Source organism: Ursus maritimus, unplaced genomic scaffold, assembly GCF_017311325.1.
Source record: "Ursus maritimus isolate PB19 unplaced genomic scaffold, ASM1731132v1 scaffold_4, whole genome shotgun sequence".
NCBI classification, from domain to species: Eukaryota; Metazoa; Chordata; class Mammalia; order Carnivora; family Ursidae; genus Ursus; species Ursus maritimus.
Genome location: NW_024426552.1, coordinates 76,982,634 through 77,005,281, shown reverse-complemented (window position 1 = coordinate 77,005,281; position 22,648 = coordinate 76,982,634). Strand labels below are relative to the sequence as shown.

General features: G+C 49.4%; 1 protein-coding gene across 7 annotated transcripts in view; it reads left to right on the top strand.

Moving 5' to 3' along the window:
- Positions 1-1,283: 1,283 nt before the first annotated feature.
- The window catches only part of ST6GAL1 (ST6 beta-galactoside alpha-2,6-sialyltransferase 1), a 119,412-nt gene continuing 98,047 nt past the window's right edge, over positions 1,284-22,648 (top strand). For 6 of the 7 annotated variants that reach the window (XM_008705182.2, XM_008705181.2, XM_008705178.2 and 3 more), the window contains exon 1: positions 1,284-4,237. The gene's annotated coding sequence lies outside the window, so the exon portion shown is untranslated. Of the gene's footprint in view, positions 4,238-4,650; positions 4,782-22,648 lie in introns of those variants that run through there. The other variant, XM_040621470.1, reaches the window with a different exon arrangement.

Sequence of the window (22,648 nt, the reverse complement as noted above, 5' to 3'; positions counted from 1 at the left end):
CGAGAGAGGGAACACAAGCAGGGGGAGTGGGAGAGGAAGAAGCAGGCTCATAGCGGAGGAGCCTGATGTGGGGCTCGATCCCAGAACGCTGGGATCACGCCCTGAGCCGAAGGCAGATGCTTAACCGCTGTGCCACCCAGGCGCCCCAACATTTGTTAATTTCAGAGAGTTTCACTGCCCCTCACACTCTTCTTGCACACAGACTGACCCTTACTGTAGGTCTTCTGAGGGTCATTCTCAGGTAATAAATACACAGGAGGCAGCTTCCAATTTGGTGATTCTTTCCTTGAAAGAAGAAAATTTCCTGGAACTTTTTGAGGGCATTTATTACAAGCATCTTTGATTTCTGAGTCCTTTCGCCCCTGCACTTCCTTCCATTGCTAGTGAGTGAGATCTCCTGAGCACAGCTTCTGAGTCCTGCCCTGGGGCCCCAGGGCAGCAGTTTGGGCAGGCAGCAGTGCGTGAAGTGTTACTGACAGTCTGATGTGCCCCTCCAGGCTTTTGCAGCCCTGGGCCACATGTGGTAGGAAGGAAAGAGGACTTGGTTTCAGGGCATCGCTCAACACGCACTGATGGACTTTAGGCAATTCGCTTTACCTCTGAGCCTCAGTTTTCTCATCTGTAAGTGGGGATGATAAGGAGCCATACTCACCTCCCAGGCTATTGTGAGTCTGCAAAGGGCTCAAATGGGGTAATGTATATGTAAGCCATTTGTAATGTAGAGATCTATATTCACGTGCATTGTCTTTATTTTTCTTGCAGCTTCCCACTCTTTTTCTCATACCTTTTGGAGTTGCAGAGAGAGGCTAGTTCAAATTAAGGAAAACCTCTAGAGGGAAGGACTTGGGAAGTGGGAGGGAGCTGGAGGAGTATCACGGGAGGGTGAGGGATGCTGAGGAGGCAGGTAGAGAAATGTGAGAAGGTGATGTCAGGAGTCGACATCAGAGAAAGGGATGTTGTAAGCAGATATTTAGGAAGCCTTGCATCTTGATGTTTGGTGTGACCCCATTTTGTCTCCTTAAGAAACCTGCAGGAAAGACCTCTCTCCCTTTGTCATGGTCTTGGAATGAGATTTGTAGCCATCCCCTTGCCTCCTGTACATTAATTTCATGCTAAGATTGGCCTTAAGGCAAGAACAGGAGGAGTCATCTAAGAGGACTTAGGTACACCAGGGTTCTAGAACGATACCCCCTCTGCCAAGTGAGGATTAAACGAGAACAGGCACATAGATTGCCTTGCATACAGGAGGTGTTCAGTACATGGCAACTGTTATTATTATGAACCAAAAGATATTTGGCTCAACCATCAATGATTTGAGAATTGAGACTTGGTTTCTGCTCGTATCTCCTAGGACAGGGCTGGACACTGAGGTTGATTGGGCGAAGCGCAGTCCAACGACACCTGTGCCCACAGGATACATCCATTTCTCTGACCACACCTACTCATACTATGCCCATATCACACTCTGAGGTCTTGGTGCTGTACTGCTTGCTGTACTAGGCACGGTCAGGCTAGCCACTTCCCGGTCCTGTGGCTGTGGTCCTCCCCGAGGCCTGTCTCTGGTGTCCAGCCTCTGCCTGTCTCTGGTGTCCAGCCTCTGCCCCCTAGTGTTGTTCTCCTAGAGATGCTGTGACTCTACTTCTATTTTCTGCTTTGGGCTCCATAGACTTAGCTGTGTATAGGTATCTTTATCTTTGAGGCTGAGAGCACCGAGGCCCAGGGTAGGGGGTACAGACCGACCACAGGGTGGTTCCTTTAGCCCTGAGCCCACCCTTATATTGGACAATGGGTGCTGAAGGGGTGCAGAGAAGAACCTCGGGGGCTGTCAAAGATTCTATGTGAGCAGGTAGAGTGGGATAAAGAAGAAGGGTTTGGGAGGATATTTTCAACCCTTTGTGCTTTCTTTATTCCTTGCAAGACTGTGTAATAGCACCACCTCCAATTCAAGAGTGCTATGAAAATACTGTGAGTGGATTGTTGCAAATGAACATTATAAAGTATGGCATTATTTGTATTAGTCGGGAGAGTGCCTAAAAGGATGACCAAGAAAGGCATTACCTAAAATATAATTCATGAGCGGAGACTGAGTTCATGGGGGGGGAGGTGGGGAGCTGGAGATAGTGTCCAGAGCGAAATTAGGTATCTGTACTTCAACGAAAAAGAGCCTGTCAAGGCAGGGGCCCCAGAGAGAATACATGGTAAAGCCTCCTGGACAGGCTGGGGAGGACAGGACCACCCACTTCCTGCCTCTCACTTACAGGTCAGAAGGCCCCAGCTGCAACCCTGAGGGAGTAGCCCCCAAAGGGAATGGCTCCACAGCTGCTCCCACCCTGGACATCTTGCAGGGGCATCTTCCCTACCTGCCCACTCATCTGCCTCATAGCCCCAGAAACTTCTTGGCCGTTTCATGTCATCTCCGGTCATCGGGGTCCTGAGGAAATTCAAAGTCAGCCTCTTCCTTTGTTTTCTCCATAATTCGGCTGTAGTTCTCCTTGTAAAGACTGCTATGGAGCGGGACTGGAGAACCTTCTAGAAAAGCCTCTCCTCTGTTTCTTGTTCTTTCTTTCTTTCTTTATTTATTTATTTTTAGTAATCTCTATACTTGTGGGGCTCGAACTCATTACCCCAGATCAAGAGTCGCATGCTCTTTTGACTGAGCCAGCCAGCTACCCCCTTGTTGTTGGTTCTTAAGTAGTGTTGACACAAAAGTGATACTGAGGGAGGAAATGATTAAGGCTTTCCATTAATGTGGAAGAGGGTTCAAATTCTAGCTCTTCCATTTTCCTTGGTGACTTCAATTTTCTCATCCATACAATGGGGCTAAGGCCATCACATATCTTATGACAAGGAGAGACAATATAATAAGGCGAAACGCCTTTGCTCCCCAAATGGTAGGTTTTATTTGCATGTCTTTTCTTCATTCCTGCTGTCATTGCCTCAGCTCCTGTTATATCTCCCCGGACGGCAGTTTGCAAGCTGGTCTCTATGGTCCATGCTCACAGTCCCTGCTCCTGCCATCCATTTTCCAGTAAGCTATCAGAAAAATCAGTATAAAACACCAGGATGCCTGCCATGCCCCTGCATGAGATCTTTTAAGAGTTTCCGATTTTTTGAGACTAAAGCTTGAAATCTTCAATATGGCATCCTCCCAGAAACAGTCTTATGAGTTTGTCTACTTCCACTCGTTCACTCATACATTTTACTGTTACGAACACCTCTACATGCCAGATAGTAAGCTAAAGGCTTCATAGAGCTTGTTTCACATAATCCTGAAAACAACACTGTCATTAATATCTCCACCATACAGAAGAGGAGAGGTTCAAAGAGACTCAGAGAGGTTGAGGAACTCAAACCAACACACAGCTAGTTGGTCACAGAGATTTGAATTCGCTCTGCTTGGCACCTCATCCCACTGGAGCTCTCTGCACTGAGCAGTAATGCTTCCTCAGCTCCTGGGAAGGGCAGGCAGCATAGCAGGAGGGGTCCAGGATCTGGGAAGGGAGGAAGCAATATTTGGAAGAAGGGTGATGGAGTTGAGATGAGGATGTGAGCTCCTTTTTCTCAAGTGGGTGGTGGCGAGTGGTCACCTCGATTTGGAGAGAGTTCTATGTCTGGGCTTCAAGGACTGGTACTTGCGTCCTCCACATTGTGTCCCCAGAGGACCTAGACTACCTTCCACTCTGCCCTTCCCTCCAAGCACAGAGCCTGGTGCGAAGTGGGTGCTCAAAATACATTCAGGCGATGATTACTGCATTGGTAGTCCCATCCTGTCTATGGGGACCGGAGTGGCAGCCCAAAGCTGCTTCTGGCCTTCCTGTAGGGCGGCTTTCTGTGGTTAGTATACCAATGTGATGCTTGCTCAACCTGCAACCTGCCGTTTCCTCTCGCCTCCCCCTGGAAGCCCCTGATCAGCCTCAGTGAAGGGACGGAATCTCACTCCTTCACCGCCCTACCTGAGGCTTCCGGTCCCCCAGCCTGCAGACAGCTCGGGCCCACACTCCCCTTTTGCATTTGCGGTGTTTGAAAGGCACGTGCCACGCCTGATGCTGGGAGGTTCTGGTCAAACCCCGTGAAAGAGATTTTGTATTTTCATATTCTACATAAGAATAGTTCAGAGAGGCTAAGTGACTTGCTCAGGGTCACGCGGTCAGTCGGTAGCAGAGCCAGGATTTATAGTTCCCCTTGAAAGGCCCGAGAGAGTGTCGGATTCAACCCTCCGGACCTGCGGACCCGGGAGGTGAGCCAGCATTTGGGGATCCCGGCCCAGCCGCGTCGCCCCTCCCCCTGTTCCCCCGTCCGGCCTCCTCAGCAGGAGGCAGGGTCCCAGCATCACGCGTTGCGCTCCCCGGCACCCCTCATCCGGAGGCCCGCTTACTAGAGACCCCCGGAGGGCCACGCCAGGGGGTTTGGGGCACCGTGAAACCGGGGACCCACCCCGTCGGCCCGACAATTTGCATAACGGAGCCCGTCGCTTCCCCCGCCCCTCTGCCGCGCTCTTCTCCCCTCCTTCGCCGTCCCCTCCACCCCTCAGCCCCGGTCCCCCACCCGTCCCCAGCAGACCCTCCCGCCGGGACTTGGCGCCGGGCTCCCAGCGGCCAGGCTCCCCTGCGGCCGCGGGGAGCCGAGTCGGGCGGCACCTGGGGGAGGGGAGTGCAGGGCAGGGCCGGGCCGGGGAAGACGCCTGGGGCACTGCCCGGCGCTAACAAAGGGAGCGGCTGCCGGCCGGCGAGGGCGCGGAGCGGGCGGAGCAGCCGCAGCCCGGGCGGCTGAGCGCGCAGCGAGTGAGTAGGGGTGCGCAGGGCGGCGGCGCGGCCCGGGGTCCGGGCGGAGGCGCGCGAAGGGGCTCGGGAGGGGAGCGGGGCGGCGGGGCCCGGGGCGCGCCGAGCCGGTGCCCTGCGCCGCCTCAGCCGTCTCGCCGGCGGGCCGGCCACCATTTGGGCCGGGGTGTCTGTGTGTCGGTCCCGGCCCGGGGACAGCCCTGGCGTCCCCCGGGCTCCGCGAGCCTGCGGACCCACAACAAACCCACGTGCGCTCGGCCCCCGGGAGCCCCGCTTTCTGCACCGCACCGTCGGGAAGGTGTGGGACGCCTCGCCGACTCCGGCGTCCTGGGGATCCCGACAGCTTGTTCTGCAGACCGGGAGCTGAGGCCTGCGGCGGGGGTGGGGGCTCAGGCACCACAACAAACGCACGTGCGCTCTACCCTGGGATCCCGGCGCCTCGCTGGCCCTGGAAGGGCCGCTCTGCGGAACCTGGCCATTGTCTCGAGCCGCGGGGGAGGGAGCGGCGCGCGGGGCGCCACTTGCCGGAGGAGGACGACAAGAGACATTGAAAAGGTACCACTTGGCCGTCAGACTAAACTGCCAGACTGAAAAACGGGGAAACGAAAAACACGAAAGCGGTTACAAAAAGCTTACCCCAGGCCAAGAGCCTGTCCCCGGCCGTGGTGCATTACTTGATGTGACCAGGACAGCCCCTCACTTCCACCGCACGTCTTAAAGACCCGGTTGAGTTAAGGGTCCATGGGTTCCCCTCCAAAAGAAGACCGTGTCTAGCGCACCATTGTCCCCGCACTCTGGCGACTGCCCCTGCTGGGAGATCGCGAGCGCCTCCCCAGCCTGCAGAAAGAACGGTCCAGTTTAAACAGCGCCCAGCGCTGTCTAGGTCTTCTCGGCCTTTTGCTTGCCTTGTAGGTCCTTTCCCTGTGTCTAGTCAGCCCGGGTGTCGTTGGCTCCGTTTGGCTTGGGGCTTGTTATGTGTTTTTACAAGCAAGGCTAGCCTCTTGTTCTGGGGAGGGACGCTCGTATCTTCAGTTCTATCAGTTTGAGAGAAATTCTGAGGTCCAGAGAGGAGAGGGCGCTTGTTTGTTTTGCTTTTTCTTTGCTCCCGTATGCTCAGCTCAGCTTGGCAGATTTTAGTTGATCAGACCTGTTCCGGCAGTAGTGACGTGGGTGGGAGGGTGAATTGGCCTTACAGGTGATGGTGTTGGCGCAGAGGCAAGCCCCTAAGGTGTGGGAGTGGGTGGTTGGTGTGTGCAGGAATGGGGGCAACCGCTGCCAGAGCGTGTTTGCTGAGCCATCCGGCTGCCAGGACCTATGGAAATTAAACCTGTCCCTGGGGAGAACTGGAGGGCCTTCAGCCCTAAACCCCTGCTACTGAGGATCTAGAGGGAATCTAGTGAACCCTCTTCTTTTACAGGCAGGAAATGGAGGCCTGGAAGGTGCAGCCACTTGTCTGAGTTTAAACCAAGTGAAATTGGAGAGAGCGAGGATTTGAGTCCAGGTCTCCCAACTCCCACACTGCCCCCAGGCCTTGCCAGCAACCAAAGGCAAAACCAGGATGCTGGGTTGGTGTACAAGTCTGTGACCATAGGCAGAACAGAGTTAAACAAAGAAAGTAATTCAGATTGAAAGCTGCACCCTTCCATTATCCCTTTCAAGAGTTCTTTATTCACTTGAGAAACGATAGATTTAGTAATTCTTGACTCTTCTCCTAGCCTTTCAAAAGCTTAGTTATTTTTCTCTCCTCGCTGCCCCTTTCCCCTCAGATTGGAATAGGGCCAGTTGTGGAGACCTAGATGTTTTGCCTCTCATCCCTGTGCCAGGAGGCCTTTGTTTGGGCCTAAGCATTGGGCTGTTGACATCAGCCCCGCAGGGAAGAAAGTGTCTCTAAGCGGGATACTCCTGAGCCACTTGTGGGAGAACAAAGCATTATTTTCATTGATTTTATTTAATTAAATTCTTTTTGAGAGTTCCACGGAAGTAGCTGCCTATTTTTATATTTGGCAGAGGAAAAGTTGGAAAACCAAAAGAACACTTCGAGTCCGGGTTTCCCCAAAGCTAATGTGCTGTTTCGTCCTGTCCTTGTTATCTCCTGGCTACACTTGTTTCTTTTCTTAGGGGTTCTAGAGGGTTTCATTTTTGTGGTAATTCCACAGGGCGCTTTGAGTATAGTTTTCTTATCAGGATGCTCGCCTTAGAAATCCCCTGGCCAGACCCTTCTATTTTCCAGATGGGAACACTGAGGACCTGAAGCCAGGTGTCTGGTTTTAGTGTCTCTTTTTGCGTAAAAGAGTTGTTGTTGGTAACCCAGAGTAAAGTCAAAGTTATGATGGTTTTTATAACAACACCCTTTAAGACAGAGAATGAATTCCTTAAGGATTTAAGTAGGTGTCGGTTATTAAACAAAGCCATGGATCCCAATGGTCGCTATGGTAAGGAGTATTACAGTTATCATCAGGGATCAGTTTTCCGTAGTGTTTACTAAGTGGTTTACTTTCCCCCTGTCCTGGCCTCCTCCACATTCTCCTGTCTATTGCTTGCTTGCCCGTAGGGAGCTGCCTTGAGTATCATCATACAGCAAAAGGCATCAAGAAGCCAGAAGCCAGAGACCCCACTTAGCTTTTTGTGCTACTTACCTTCCTGGGCTGCAGTTTCCTCCCTTGTACAGTGAAAGTCTTTCCTGCCCAGTCTCTGCACAGGCTGTACTAGTGGGATGGGAGATGGTTGGGCCCTGGAATCAGAGGAGCGGGTGTGAGTCAACCCTTCTTTCCTGTGTTCCTTGAGGATATGATTATATAATGTGAAGGGAAGAATGAGTATGTGTGTCCTGGACTTGTTTTGGGTATCAAGTCATGTGACACATGCTTAGGACCACTCAGACCTCTTGGCAGGCTTGGGTGCTCACCCGCTTTTTAAGTGGTAGAGAATGGTGGTGGGAGAGGAACCCCAGAGGGTAAGCCCTCTGCTCAAATTAGGGGACCCTACCTAGTTAGCAAAGAGGTGTAAATGTCTGCCAAACTGTAAAGGGGGCCTTTGAGTAGTTGCGAAGTATGTGTGATTCTAAGGTAAACAAACCTAGTAAAAAACAAATAAAAAACAAAACCATAACATTCACGCCCAAGTTGTGCAATCTAAAGTGATTCCATCCCTTCATTCCCTATTTACTGAGAAGTAGACAGGCTCGGGGTGGCGTCCCATGCTGACCTGGAGTTACAAAGAAGCAGATCCATTCTTTGCCCATCACCCGTGCTCAGAACGCGTTTGGATCTCCCTTTAGAAATTGTCCTCAGAAACCCACAGAAAAGAGATCTAATTTATCTCAATATTGAGCTGGGGGGTGAAGGGTTCCCCTTTTCTTCATGAGTCAAACAAGAGCAGGTGGTAAATGAGCCAGTGGAAGAGGAAAGGCTTCAAAGAGCATGTAGCTCTCTACTATCGTGAGGCTGTGGCTGCTTTAAAACATGACAGGGAGAGTTCATTAATGAAATTCGCAGTAATCTTCTGGAACGTTAGAATACTGAGAATTTGCTTACACCCGGCATCAGTGATTTGTTCAGTAAAAACTGAGTTGGGGCAAAACACCTTTTTTCTTGCTTGTGTGCATGTATACTGAAACGACATGGTGGCATTCTGATTCCAATAGATGGACTTTTTATAGTTTTATCTGTAACAGTAACACAGTAAGCAATGCGGTTTCAAAGTCATTACTAGGGTAGTGGGTAGGGTTCAGAGTAGCCTTCAGAATCCGTTTGCTGATTTAAATTTTATTTACTGTTCTGATTATAAAAATCAAGTATGCCCATTGAGGACGATTTGAAAAGTACAAAAAAGTATAGAGAAACAGAAAAAGATTCCATCATTCAAAGGTAACCACTGTTAACATTTGGTAATTTTCCCTCTGTTTTTTGTTTGTTTGTTTTTGTTTTTTTACTTTTAAATGGATTTGTTTTCTCTAAATGGTTGAGAACATACTGTATGCACAGTTACCTTTTGCCTTTCTTGCTTAACCTTCTCAGATACACGTGTCATGGTTTACATCAGCCATTAAAGTTGCGTCTTTCATTCATCACCCATATCAGCTGCTCAGCATGTCCGAGGTCACTTGGCCCATGGGATCTGATCACTTCAGTGATATTTCAGTGAAGGCCTGTGGGGGAAAGAGCTTTCAGCAGCCTCCCCCTAGCCCAACCTGCCTCAAACGTTCAAACTCGAGCCTTTATTTTTTTTTTTTTTAAGAGAGAGAGAGAGCCGCATGCACACGAGGGTGGAAGGGGAGAGGGAGAGAGAGAATCTTAAGCAGACTCCACGCCCAGCACGGAGCCTGACACAGGGCTCCATCTCATGACCCTGAGAGCGTGACCTGAGCGGAAGCCAAGAGTCAGACGCTTAACTGACTGAGCCACCCAGGCGCTCCTGAGCTCCGGCATTTTTATGTAATTTTTTATTTTAGAAAAAGTTTAAAGTCTAAGATGAAGGGGGAAGGGCCCTGCATGTGTGACCTTGGGTTCTACTCCTGCTCTTGTGACTTCCAACAACTTGAACAGTTTCTGTAGGTATTAAATAAGCAACTCCATAGTCATTTACTAATTCAGTCCTCACATATTCGAGTGCCCACTCTAAACCAAAGACGTGTGAGAAGAGCTCAGCCATTTAAGGAAGCTCACGGTCCAGTGGAGGAGACCGGAGAACAAGAGACTGGTACAGGGTGCCCTGGGAGCACGGAGGAAGGGCAAGCACCCAACACTGGAGCGGGGGGAAGGCTTCTGGGATGGGGGATAACCCAACCACTTCTAATTTGCCCTCTGGTAATTGATGCTGTGATTAACATGTTTTTTTTTTTTTTTTAAAGATTTTATTTATTCATTTGACAGAGAGAGAGAGACAGCCAGCGAGAGAGGGAACACAAGCAGGGGGAGTGGGAGAGGAAGAAGCAGGCTCATAGCAGAGGAGCCTGATGCGGGGCTCGATCCCAGAACGCCGGGATCACGCCCTGAGCCGAAGGCAGACGCTTAACGACTGAGCCACCCAGGCACCCCTGTGATTAACATGTTTGTGAATAAATCTCTGTCTATATTCCAAGTTTCCATAGGATAGAATCCTAAGGTTAAAATGACTGGATCACATTTTAAAGGATATGATCATTTAAAAACTTCGTAGGGGCGTCTGGGTGGCTCAGTCAGTCAAGTATCTGACTTTGGCTCAGGTCATGATCTCGGGGTCCTGGGGTCAAAAGAGCCCCATGCCAGGCACCCCGCTCAGAGGGGAGTCTGCTTGTCCTTCTGCCCCTACCCCCTCTAGTGCTCGCTCTCTCTCAAATAAATAAATAAATAAATAAATAAATAAATAAATAAAATCTTAAAAAAAAAAAAACCCTCATAGATTTGGTCCCAATTACGTATAATGTCTTAAAGTACTGAAGTAGTACCTATTGTGGGAGCAGTGGAAATTAAGAGCACAAGTAATTCAGGATTTGATTTGTTTTGACTGAGGTATAATTGACATAAAACATTATATTAGTTTCAGCTGTACAAGTTAGTGATTTGACATTTGTGTAAATTGTGAAATGATCCCCATAATATGTCTAGTTAAGGGGCACCTGGGTGGCTCAGTTGGTTAAGCATCTGACTTTTGGTTTCGGCTCAGGTCATGATCTTGGGTCGTGAGATGGAGCCCTGCGTCAGACTCTGTGCTGAGCGCGGAGTCTGCTGGTCTCGCTCCCTCTGCTCCTCCCTCTGCACCTGCTCTCTCTCTCTGTCATAAATACACAAACAAACAGACAAAAAATCTTAAAAATAATCCATCACCACACATAGTTACAGAATTCTGTTTTCTTGTGATGAAGGATTTGAATTCTTGCTCATCATTTATCACAGGTGGAGACCTGGACAAGCTGGTTTAAGGTCACTGAACTTCAGTTTCCTTCTCTGTAAAATGGGCAGCACAGCCCTTCCTTCACTGGGCCATTGTAAGGATTAAATGAAACATAGCTAAAGGGGCCAGTACAGTGACAGGTATACAGGCAGCAGTCGCTAAGTGATGGTTCTTATTGTTATAATTGAGATTTTTTTCACAACCTGCAGAAACTTTGCCCCTAATATTTTTTCTTAACATGATAGCAAGCCATTATGTGGCTTTCTGTGCTGAGGGAAGCAGAGAGTTCATTAAAATGGAACGGCCTACCAGGTGCCAGATTGAGACGGAATGATCCACTTGCATGATGCATTATAAAAAATTCTTCCTCTTCCTCTTCTTCCCCTTCTTCTTCCTCTTCTTCTCCCTCCTTTTCCTCCTCCCCTTCTTCTCCTTCTTCTCTTTCTCCTTCTCCTTCCTTCTTCCTTCCTTCTTTCTTCTTTCTTTTTCTTCTTCTTCTTCTTCTTCTTCTTCTTCTTCTTCTTCTTCTTCTTCTTCTTCTTCTTCTTCTTCTTCTCCTTCTTCTTCTTCTTCTCCTTCTCCTTCTCTCCGTGCCCAGTGTGGAGCCCAATGCAGGGTTTGAACTCAACAACCCTGAGATCAAGACCTGAGCAGAGATCAAGAGTGGATGCCTAACTGACTGAACCCCCAAAAGGTCTTCTTAAGGACAATTTCAAACGTACAAAAGTAGAATGAATAATGTAATGAACCCCTGTAAGCAATCACTTATCTTCAGCAGTTGCTAAAATTCATAGCCAATCTGTAGCCCCCACAGTCTGCCCCAGATAACTTGGAAGCACATCCCAGACATCTTATCAGCAAGATGCATATTCGAAACATTGAGTGGTCCTGCGCTTGGAGCCTGTTTCTGCTGTCGCTGTTATAAACCCGTGTGTGTGTGTGTGTGTGTGTGTGTGTGCGTGTGTGTGTGATGGAGGGAGAGGGAGAGAGAGCAAGAGTGCCAACTGGAGAACTTCTTAAGTCTTACAACTCAAGCGAGGAGGCTCGGTGGCATCCCAAACTGACAGGATAGAAGGAGCGCTGAATTTAGAGTCAGGAGCCCTAATTTTGCAGAATGGCCCCACCCTTTACCAGTTGTGTGCTTTTGAGCACATTTATAAAAGTTTGGCATGCATGAGGTCATCCATGTGATAGCCCAAGCAGCTCGACGTTAGGTGGACCTGAGTCAGACTGGACTCCAGGCTTCCCTTCCTGAGAGGCAGAGTTTCCATAGGGAGTTAAGGTCACAGACGACGGCCCCGCCACCCAGGATGCATTCAGGGAGTGTTGTTGCCAGTCTCATTCTGAGAATGTGCTGGAGGCTCAGAGAAGCACCTGGCCCACAGGGCACCCCGTGCCGGTGAGTCTCGCCTTGTCCCCTCTCACTTAGCCTTTCCCTCCGATTTATAGATGAGGGCAAGGAGGGCCTGAGAAGGGAGGGCCTGCCAGCTGTGCCTGAGTGACAGGCCCTGTCTGAGACCCTTTCCCTCCAGGTTCCATGAGCTTGGTTTCTTCTATCAGGCTGTTCACCCAAGTAGGAATTTCTGACTCAACTAAAAGAAGAAAGTTGATTTGTTTTAGTAATTAAGTTGACGCCCTCTCTTTAATCCTCTGGGGGTCCCACTGTGTCGGCACTATGCCCGCACCATGATTTGTGGGCTCCGGCTCTCGCTAGCTAGCGGTGTGTTAGGCAAGATGCGGGCCACCCTGGGCACCCCACCTTAGGGACCCAACTTGTAGCTGTCCAGACCCCTTCCAGCTCTGAGATGATCGATGACAAAGGGGGACATGTTGACCTAAGGTCAGGGGGGCTTCCTCATACACGTAGTAAATGGAGTCTGTTTCAGTATTCAAACAGGGTAAAAAATGAACCCCCTCCCTTTTTGCCATTTTCCCTGATCCCACTTCTCTCTGACATGACTACCGTTTGCACTTTGTGGGTCCTTAAGCCCCTTTGGTGTATACATTTATGTGTGTGTTCATGGTTATATGCAGATACATTTAAAAAATTCAGTAAATAAGAGCACCTGGGTGGCTCAGTGGGTTAAGCGTCTGCCTTCGGCTCAGGTCATGATCTCAGGGTCCCGGGATCGAGCCCCATATCGGGCTCCCTGCTCAGTGGGGAGCCTGCTTCTCCCTCTCCCTCTGCCTGCCACTCCCCTGCTGGTGCTCGCTCTCTCACACATGATCTCTCTCTCTCAAATAAATAAATAAAAGTCTTCAAAAAAAAAAAACCAAAGAAATAAAAACTCAGTAAAAAGATTCCATTTTAACTGCCACTTTACAAACCTGCCCTTTTCACTTTACTATACATATTGGAGATCTTTCCCTGTCAGTGTATGCAGATATTTTTCTCATAGCTGCATTACACTCTATATTATGATCTTTACTTAACCATAAAAATATATTTCCAAGTGTATTTAGACCCTCGACATGGAACAATGGTTGTAAAGGTCAGTGGTTAAATGAAGCCAGTCCATAAAGCTCTGGAAAGGGTGGCGAGGGAATGGAACAGACGGGCACAGGGATGCTGAGGACCACACCCTGGAAAGCTAGAACAGAGGGCTCCTGGGAAATTACTAAGAGGCTGAGTGTTTGGATGGGGTTATTTTTGGAGATAGCCTGCCTGCTGGGGTGCCCTAGGCTGCAAGGGCAAGACACCAAGCTGCGTCATCACCTTCTCCTCCTCCTTGCACTGTCCCGGGCACTGCCAAGTTTGTTTCTGTTCCCAGGGCCTGAGGAGAGACCCAGGGGGAGGCCTGGAACTGGAGGGTGAGGGATGGAGGAGGGAGAAGGGAAGGAGAGGAGTATTTGATGGCAGGCTTGGAGGAGGGAGTGCAGCAGTGCTACTCTGCCCTGTCTGCCTGATCAGACCCATCTGGAGTGTTCTGTTTCCCTGGCTCTGATACAGATCATGGTAACATGCAGCACACCCAGAGATGGGCTACTTGGAACACAGAGGCCAGCCTATTGGAGGTACGATGAATGTGGAAATGGGCTTCTAGCCTGTAGGAGATAAGAAGAGGCACCTTCTTCATGTGAAAAAAGGACCAGAGGCACACTGGGGGTCCTGTGCAGGGGAGAACCAACACAGGTTGGGGGAGACGTGGTGGCAAGGCGGATAAGGAAGAACTTACCCACCAGAACTGCGCAACCGTGGAGCCAGCTGTGTCACCGGGCAGCGAACTCCCCGTCGTGGGAGTATTCCAGCAAGCGTTGCATGTGAACTTGTCTGCCGTTGGAAGATTCCTGCTTTGCAGACCCGTTGACTTAAATGCCTGCGAAGAAGGCCCCTTCCAGCATTGGGAGTCTATGACCGTGACAGGGGAAGCAGAAAGAGGCAAAGTAGGACTGCGGGGTTGGGCCAAGCTTTGGAGGACGTAATGGGAGCAGTTCTCACCTGCTTTGTAAAGGGGGAAAAATGGACGCCTTCAAAGGAGGCTTAAACATTGTTTCCCATGGATCTTGGCAACCCTCCTCCTGTTCTGTCCTTGGCTTCAGCCTGCTTGACTTTATATTCATAAATTATTTCCACAGTAATAAATATATCACATACACTTTAGATGACCAGGAAATCTGGCAACCAGAAAAGAACTACATGTCCCAGGAGGATGATTGTAAATTTTTTTTCATTACGGTCTTTCTAAATCTGCATCCATCTCCTGGTTTCCCTAGCTCAGTGCTGAGATGTCATTCAGCTTTAATTTTAGCAACACTCTACCCTGTGCAACCTCTTGAAGGTCCTCCTGGTTAGAGCTGACAGCACCCACCATGTTTAATGCTTGTCCCTTTCTTTCCTGAGGATGAGGAAGAGCCTCTTGAACTTAAGTGTCAGTCGAGTCTGGGTGAGGGCGACATAGCACGTTTACCATGTTCTGGGCTTTTGCTGTGCTCCCGGCCCTGATGAAGCACCGTGAAGGTTCTCTCATCCAGTCCTCACAGAGACATTCTGTGTCCTGGTATCATTAGCTCCATTTTACAGATGAGAAAACTGAGCTTCAGAGAGGAATAGAGACTCACCCAAAGATTCACTGCTGCTAAGGCCTGAGCCTGGCATGGAGCATAGCTTTTTCTCTGGGTTATGTTACAGGTTTTTCCACTGCTGATAATTCTAAGTCCTTGGAGTCTGAGAAGTGGTTCATTCTTAGTTTCACCGGAGGCTTGGCTGAATTTCTCCCTAGAGGGGCTGATGGAAGTTTTCTATCTTTCCCCTGAGAACATATGAAGGAAAGAATTCATGGGAGAGTCATGTGTGGATAGCATTTGCTCATTCCCCTTTTTGGTAAGAGTTTGTGTCAAGCTTGGTTTGCCCTTTTAAAAACTTTTTTGCTTGCCCTTTAAAGCTGGGATATCCACCTGACTCATTATCTGGTTATGACTGGTCATAAACACTGGTGGTGAGTATGGCCACAGATTGGTGGTTACCACCACTCGGCTCCCTCACATGCCTTTAGCTTATAAATGCAACTCAATGTAGGCATTGTGAAGGGCTTATCTTGCACCTGTGGTTCTGGGCTCTTAAACAGTTTCTTCTCTTTTGAAGTGTACTCAACATTAATTTAGTCATCAAACATTTCTTGAGTGCCTATTATGTGCTAGTCATTGTGCGAGGCATTAGGAATATTTACAGAAAGAGCCCATGTTGTAGATAACACGCACACACGCATTCAGTGTAAGGAGCAGGGCTTTGGAGGTCAGTGGCGACAGACTTCCTGTGTCACCCTCTTCCTCTTCTCAGAGTCCTTGCTTTGTTCATTCATTCAACCAACTTTGAATGTCTGCTGTAGCCTGTGTCCAATGTGCATTTTTAGAACGGAGACCCAAACATTCCCACAGTTCTGTTCTTCAGGAGCTTAGTTGGAGGAGGGCATGCAGATGTTAATGACAATATTGTGTGATAAATATTATGAAGCGGGGAAGAACGTATAGCGAGTTTGAGAAAGCTTTCTGGAGCAGGTGACGCCTAAGCTGGGCCTTGGAGGGCAGTGGCTGGTAGCCTCCAGGGAAAGGGCATTTTTTTTTTTTAAGATTTTATTTATTTATTTGACAGAGAGACAGCCAGCGAGAGAGGGAACACAAGCAGGGGGAGCGGGAGAGGAAGAAGCAGGCTCCCAGTGGAGGAGCCCGATGTGGGGCTCGATCCCAGGACCCTGGGATCATGCCCCGAGCCGAAGGCAGACGCTTAACCACGGAGCCACCCAGGCGCCCCTGGGAAAGGGCATTTGAAGGAGAAGGGGTTGAGGGAGCAAAGGTGTGGGGTGAAAAATGGCTCGCTGCATATGGGGGGGAGCCACTAGCAGGTTGGTGTTTCTGGAAAGGAGCACATAAGGCAGGAAGTGGTGGGGATGGGGCTGGACCATTATGGCATTATCTATAATTTTCATAACTTCCCTACGTGGGATACGTACCTTCCTCATCTCCATTTAGTAGGTGAGGAAGCAAAGGCTGAGGGAGGTTCAGTGACTTGCTCGGAGTCATCCAGGGAGCGAATTGAGGTGCTTGTACTTGGATACAGGCCTAATCAGCTCCCACAGCAGTGCCTGCAGAGGCAGGTTGGGAAGGTCTGGCTTGCTGGCTAAGGTGCTTGTTCCTTCTCTTTTGATCTTTTAAGGGTAATATCCTGCTGAATCTTCTTTCTTCCACGTGCATTATGGTGTTTTCCAACATATATTAAATTGGGACTAGCGGGTGTGGTGGTGAAGGCTTCCTCTGAGTATTGGTTCTAGTTTTTGCCCTCCTTTTCATTTAGAAAATCAGTACTCCAGAAGTCTTCAAAGAAAACCTTGATGTGCCTAACCATGTATGAAAAGGGAGATGAAGATTCATGCCCTTTCTCAAAAGTTCCAGGTTTCCTTAGTAGCCCAACTATCACCTGTGAATGTTTAGTTCAGAGAAACCCCTGGGGACTGGAGAAAGAGCAGTCAGTCTGGGCTAGAAGAGTCTGGAACAGGTGGGTCTTGAGGAAGAATGAGTAGGATCAGGAAGGTGGATGACTCACAGATGACCTAAGAGTAAAATTATTCTGTCTCTCCCAGTGAAAAATGGCATCCCATTGACCTATTCTCCCCACCTCTCAAGCTAATTTCTGGCTTGGAGTGGGCTCTTGGGTTGGAGAGACAGTATCCATTCAAGCATTCAAATAAAGTTTTTTGAAAAGTAATCAATAGAGAGCTCAGAGACAAGATGACTGAACTCTGAAATGAGATAAAGAATAAGGAAACAAATGAGGATACAGACATCACTAGGGAAAAGTTAATAAAGGAACAAAGCAGCACACACTGAAAATGAAATTGTTCAAGAGGGACGGCTTCAGGAGAATCACAGTATATGCTGAGAATGGTAAGGAAATTAATCAGAGAAAACCAGAGATCTAGAAGTCCTCCGGAGGTGATCTCTCAGAACAGTAATTGGGGCCTCCGCAGAGACACACGTCACTTCTGCTCACGGTCTGTTCACCAAAACGTGGACACACCTGTCTGTCAAGGAGTCTGGAAGAACATCTCCAGCTGGGGGCTGGGCACCCTCTGAAAACTCCGGTTTCGAGAAGGCCTTCTATAACAAAAAGGAAGAAGAGGAAAATGGATATTGGGAGCCATTTGTCTCTGCACAGAGAAAAAAGTCCTGTTGGCCTCAGGCTTGATCAGCAGCAGGAGAAACCTTGAGAAGGCGGAGAAGAAATATTCAGGGCTCTGAGGGAAAGGCAGCGTGACTGAGGACTTCTGCCCTGACGTAACTCACTCCACAAGGATAAGGCGGGTGGCCCGTTCTCAAGGTGCAAGAACTCAGGGAATGGAGCACGAAGGAGCCTTTCTTGGGAAAACCTACTTGCCGATGAAAAGGGTGAATCCGGAGGGCCGCTGGGAAGGCATGGTTAAGGGTCGTTTGTGAGCCCCCGCCCTTTTTTTGTTTTTTTTTTTTTTAAGATTATTTATTTTAGAGAAAGAGAGAGAGAGAGAGTGGTGAGCCCTTAATCCACTCAGAGAGAAGTGAAGCAAGGGTGGGCAGGAAGGCTGAGGAATAGAATGTGAGAAGTAGCAAGAAGGTGAGGGAAGTGGAAGCTTGGGGGGAGGACGTGGGAGCCCACGTACGTGCTAACTTTCCCGCTCTCGTACTGTCTAAAGGAAAGGGTCATGGCTCCAACCTTTCAACTCATTCTCTTCTTAAACTTGGAGGGATCTTAAATAATATCTGTTTTGGTGGAGAAACATTTATGAGAAGTCCAGCTTTTTAAAAATTTTACTTTTCTCTAGAATGGAAATAAAATACAATTTAAAAATAAAAAATAGCTATTTTATCAAGCCTTTCCAGCCATCCTCGTTTCATGCATTCTGCCCTCCTCCACGCTTCCATCCACATGTAAATGCAAAGAGTGATACTAATCTATTTTTTTTTTTTCTGGATGGTGGCATCTTGGGTGGCTTTTAGTTCTGTACAATTTTGTGTTAGGTTATCAAAAGGTATTGTTGGGGTGCCTGGGTGGCTCAATTGGTTAAGGATCTGACTCTTGGTTTCAGTTTAGGTCATGATCTCAGGGTCTTGAGATTGAACCCCGTGTGGGACTCCCTGCTCAGCTTCGAGTCTGCTTGTCCCGCTCCATCTGCCCCACCCCCAACTCATGCTCCCTCCCTCCCTCTCTCTCTCTCTCTCACTCTCAAATCAATAAAATCTTTTTTTAAAAAAAGGTATTGTTAAATACTGATGCTCAATGTGTGGAGAGCAGGTGGGAGATACAATGGATGAACAAGACATTCTCGTCGTGGGGAAGTTGGCGGGCCAGTTACGTGAACACTGAACTCTAGGCAGAATGAGCCACTGTAAACCAGGTGACCCAGTGCGTCCTGGGGCCCAGAGGATGAAGGGGAAGGTTTCACCGAGGAGATAGAGTTTGAACGGGATGCTGAAGAATGCAAAGAGTTCTGATGGGTGGAGAATGGGAGAAGGGCATCCCTGGCCTAGCGGGGAGCAATGAAGGTATGGCATGTCTGGGTAGCCGTGAGTAACTGGTGGCGGTTGGAGAACAAAGGATGGGTGAAAGAGTAGCCAGTGTTCATTTCGTGCGCCCAGCGTGCCAGGTATGACGCACCGTATCTCTAAGCTGCCCAACAGCCCTATTATAGAAAGGACATCATTATCCCTGTGGTAGAGATGGGGAAACTTGAAGTTAAGAGAGATTTATTTGCCCGAAGTTGCGCAATGGGAGACTGCGGCTTGAACCCCCCGAGCTGCCATGGTTCTTCTACTGCGCTGTGATTGGTGGCCCGCAGAAGACCTGAAGAGGCCAGCTTTGTGAAACATAAAATATAAAAATACAAATAAATATAAAAATATTTTTTATAGATATACTTTCTAGATAACTATACTTTATGTATTTTACCTACATGAGAGACTTATGAAATCTAAATCTCTTTTCCATGTAAGTTTTAGGTAAATATAAAAGCCTAATTGTGGTCCAGACTGTAGCTGTGTGTAGCCTCAAGCTACTTAATCCTAACCCTAATTTCCTTATCCATAAAAGGGGATAATAATTGTGGGGCTGCCTACCCTCAGATTTGTTTTTATGTTCAAATGAGATCATAGATGTGAAAAGATGACAAAGAATAAAGAGCCACACAGAAGGGTTTGTTATTGCTGGCACACCCCTTGCCCTTCTGAGAACTTACAGACATCTGTTAGAGCACCCACAGGTGTCCATAAAAACTCCCACAGTCACGGATATGCGCTATGATTGGAGCAGCGGAGAGGGAGGGAGGTGGGTCCTCCGTGTGGGTCTTCCCATTGCCAGCAGCGGAGAGGAGCCTCCTGCCTGCCTTCCTGGTTGCTGGCAAAGTCTGGGCCAGAGTTGAGTCGAGACAGCTGTGAACAGCTTGGTGAGTTATCCAGAGCAGAGAAGGGTGTTCCAGACACGCCAGGCTACAGGAAGGAATGTCGGAGCTGCCAGGCGAGCGGGCCCCTGCCATGTCTGTCTGGTAGAGGCTTGTGGTCTGGAAAAGGGACAGGAGGGACAGAGATGCCAGGGGCCTCTGGAGCAGTCTTTACTTTTCAGGAGTGCTGACGAGAACAAGGCAGGGCCCTGGCCTCAGAAAAATTGGTCTCTAACACAATACATCAGGGTGGGCTGACAGCCAGACCTCAGGACTGAGCTAGTGTGGCCTGAGGCAACTCATATTTGCCCCGGGAAGGATTGGGATTGTTCTAGGGTCTGGAGTGGGGCCTACCATGCCCCTGGGGGGGTCCAAAAGCCCTGTTGTGTGTGTTGTATCTGGGGTGATGGGCTGGTTTTAGAGAGAGCCAAGCTACTCCTTACTGTTGAAGAAACCAGTTTCTTCATCCTACTGGTGTCTCTGCGATGCTGACACAGGCCTGTGAGCTCAGCATCAGCTCCGGATGGGCCCCTCCAGTTACTGGCCCCTACAGCAAAGAGAAGACCCTTCATCTTATACACTGTATTTCTGTGTTAGACAGCGGCCCCCTGGATGGCAGGATGCTGCTGGGGTTCTCCACACAGCCCAGGCCCAGCACAGTGCCCGGCCCTCCCTGGGCTTGCCCTCTGCCCGCCGAGACCAGAGTGCAGTCAACCCCAGTGAGCATGAGCGGGTGCTCGCTAGGGAAGGTCAAGGTGCGAGGGCACAGTGGGAGATGCAGGAGCCCAGGGTGGGGAACACGCAGGGCAGTCCTTTTTCACCGGCCACTTCTGGCCTTGGAAGTGAGACCCAAGCAGCAAGATGAAGTAGGAAATATTCTCTGGACTGGTCCGTGGAGCTGAGCCCTAGGGCGGGTGGAGGCAGGTTTAGGACCTTGCTCTTCTTTTTCTCATCCTGTTGGGAACCAGGGTCATGGGAATTTGTCCCAGGTGAGAGGGGGGCAGGGCAGTGAGGGAGCTCTGACAAAAGCAGTTGGGTTGGACCTTCATTTATCCAAGCAGGCAGCCTTTGTCAATTGTGTGATGTTGGGAGGATGCTGGCCCGGGGCCTGAGCTGGGCGTGGTTAATGACAGTATTAGGAATAAATCCCCAGAAGCCGCTTCCTGCCAGACCGCTTGTGGCGGTTCCTTTTTTTGCTCTACACAATGACCATTTTATTCTGGCCTATAAATCGGGAGGAGAGAAAGATCAGGTAAGGAGGAGACGGGTGAAAGGCACCTCCCAGGGACATGCTTCTGCACTGGGAGAGTCTTACTCTTGTCTCCCAGGCCGTCCAGGTGACGCCCAGGGTGGGGGCAGGAGGTGACTCCCTGGCTTCCCCATTACCATCTGCAGGGTCTTCTTTCTCAGACAGTCCTAGCATGCTGTGAAAAACATCACATGCTCTACGGCCAGATAGACTTGGCTTTAATTCCAGATGTGCCTCTTCCTCCTCTTCTTCCTCTTCCTCTCCTTCTCCTCCCCCTCTTCCTTCACTTCCTCCTCCTCCTCCTCCTTCTCCTTCTTTTTTTTGGGGGGCGGCCACTTCTTCACTGTATGAACTCGGAAACTCACCTTCTCTGACCCTCAGTTTCTCATCTGTAATCTGTATTAATCATTGCTACCTCATAGCATTGGTGCGAGTCCTGTGTGTAGGGCCAGCACGTAATTGGTGATAATAAATGGTGGCGATTTTTAATGTCATAGTGATTTTCAGTTATTGGCCACCCAACGGGCCTGACACCCTGCTAGGCACTGTGGATATGAAGCTACGTGAGGTCCAGTCTCTCCCTGGAGGAGCCTCTGTCCAGGAGGAGAAGTGGCTATAGAATCAGGACACAGATGAATGGGAGCTGCAATGGTGGAGCAAGAGGCAGGGGTGGGGCGTGGCGGGGCCAGAGAGGACCAGGTGAGATCGCAGTGAGGGGGGGCGGTTTGCCTGGGCAGTTAGGGTAGGGTGGAAAGAAGTTCACACCCTGGATTTGGCGTGAGATCCACTGATAAGGAGGGGCAGGAGCTGACAGTAGGGGACAGTGGGGGACCAGGAGGGGAGCCCACAGGGCTTCTGCCCTCTGCTGGCATTCAAGCTCTCACAGTTTAGGCTCAGGATGGAGTCTGTAGTCTTTTTCCAGCTGTTGGGTAGACATGGACAGGGTCCTAGCCAAGATTGGCTCGGGGAGGGGCTATTGAGAGGGCACTTTTCACCACAGAGATCTCTCTAGGTTCTGGGCTAAAATCAAGAGTGGACCTTCCCAGAGGGAGTAGCACAGATCACCAGACAGGAATTGCATATATGGAACCCCTGAAATGCAGGCTCTAGGTGGTGTGGACTGGAGATGGGCTGCACAAAAGTTTGGCACAGAACTGTTGTTATCACACTGGGATTCAGGGAGGCTGGGGTGGGAGGGGTGACCAGTGAATTCCAGTGATCTCATATGTAGTGCTCAGTGTCACAAACAGAACCGCAGGACACCTCCTTGATATTTCAGGATATACATTTGTGATTTTAGTTATTTGCAAATGACTTCAAAACCCTGTGATAGATACAAATTGGGTGAATCATTTGGGTGAGCGAAAAACAAAATTGTATTCTGTATTTGCTACAAGAGTAGTTTATGTCACTTTGCTGGTGATAAAAAAAAAACAATAGCTTTCATTTACTGAACTCTTACCATGTGCACCTTATAGGTCTCTCACGTAACCCTGGTTACCTCCAGCTCGCTCTCCCCACCACGCCTGCTGCCCACGGCTGAGTGCCACGGTAGAAAAGCAGAGTGATGTCCTGACTGCTCCCGCTAATTCGCGACCACGATCCTTCAGTGGACGTTAGCGTTGTCAGGTCACCTTTCTCCATTCCCTGGGGCCAGTGGCTCTCAACTCTGGCTTCCATTAGCATTACCTGGGGGAGATCATAAGAGGTACTGCTGCCTGAATGCCTTCTAGAATGAGTGAATTCAAAGTCTTCATGGAGTGGACCTGGACACCAGTACCTTTTTTTTTAAAGATTTTATTTATTTATTTGACAGAGACAGCCAGCGAGAGAGGGAACACAAGCAGGGG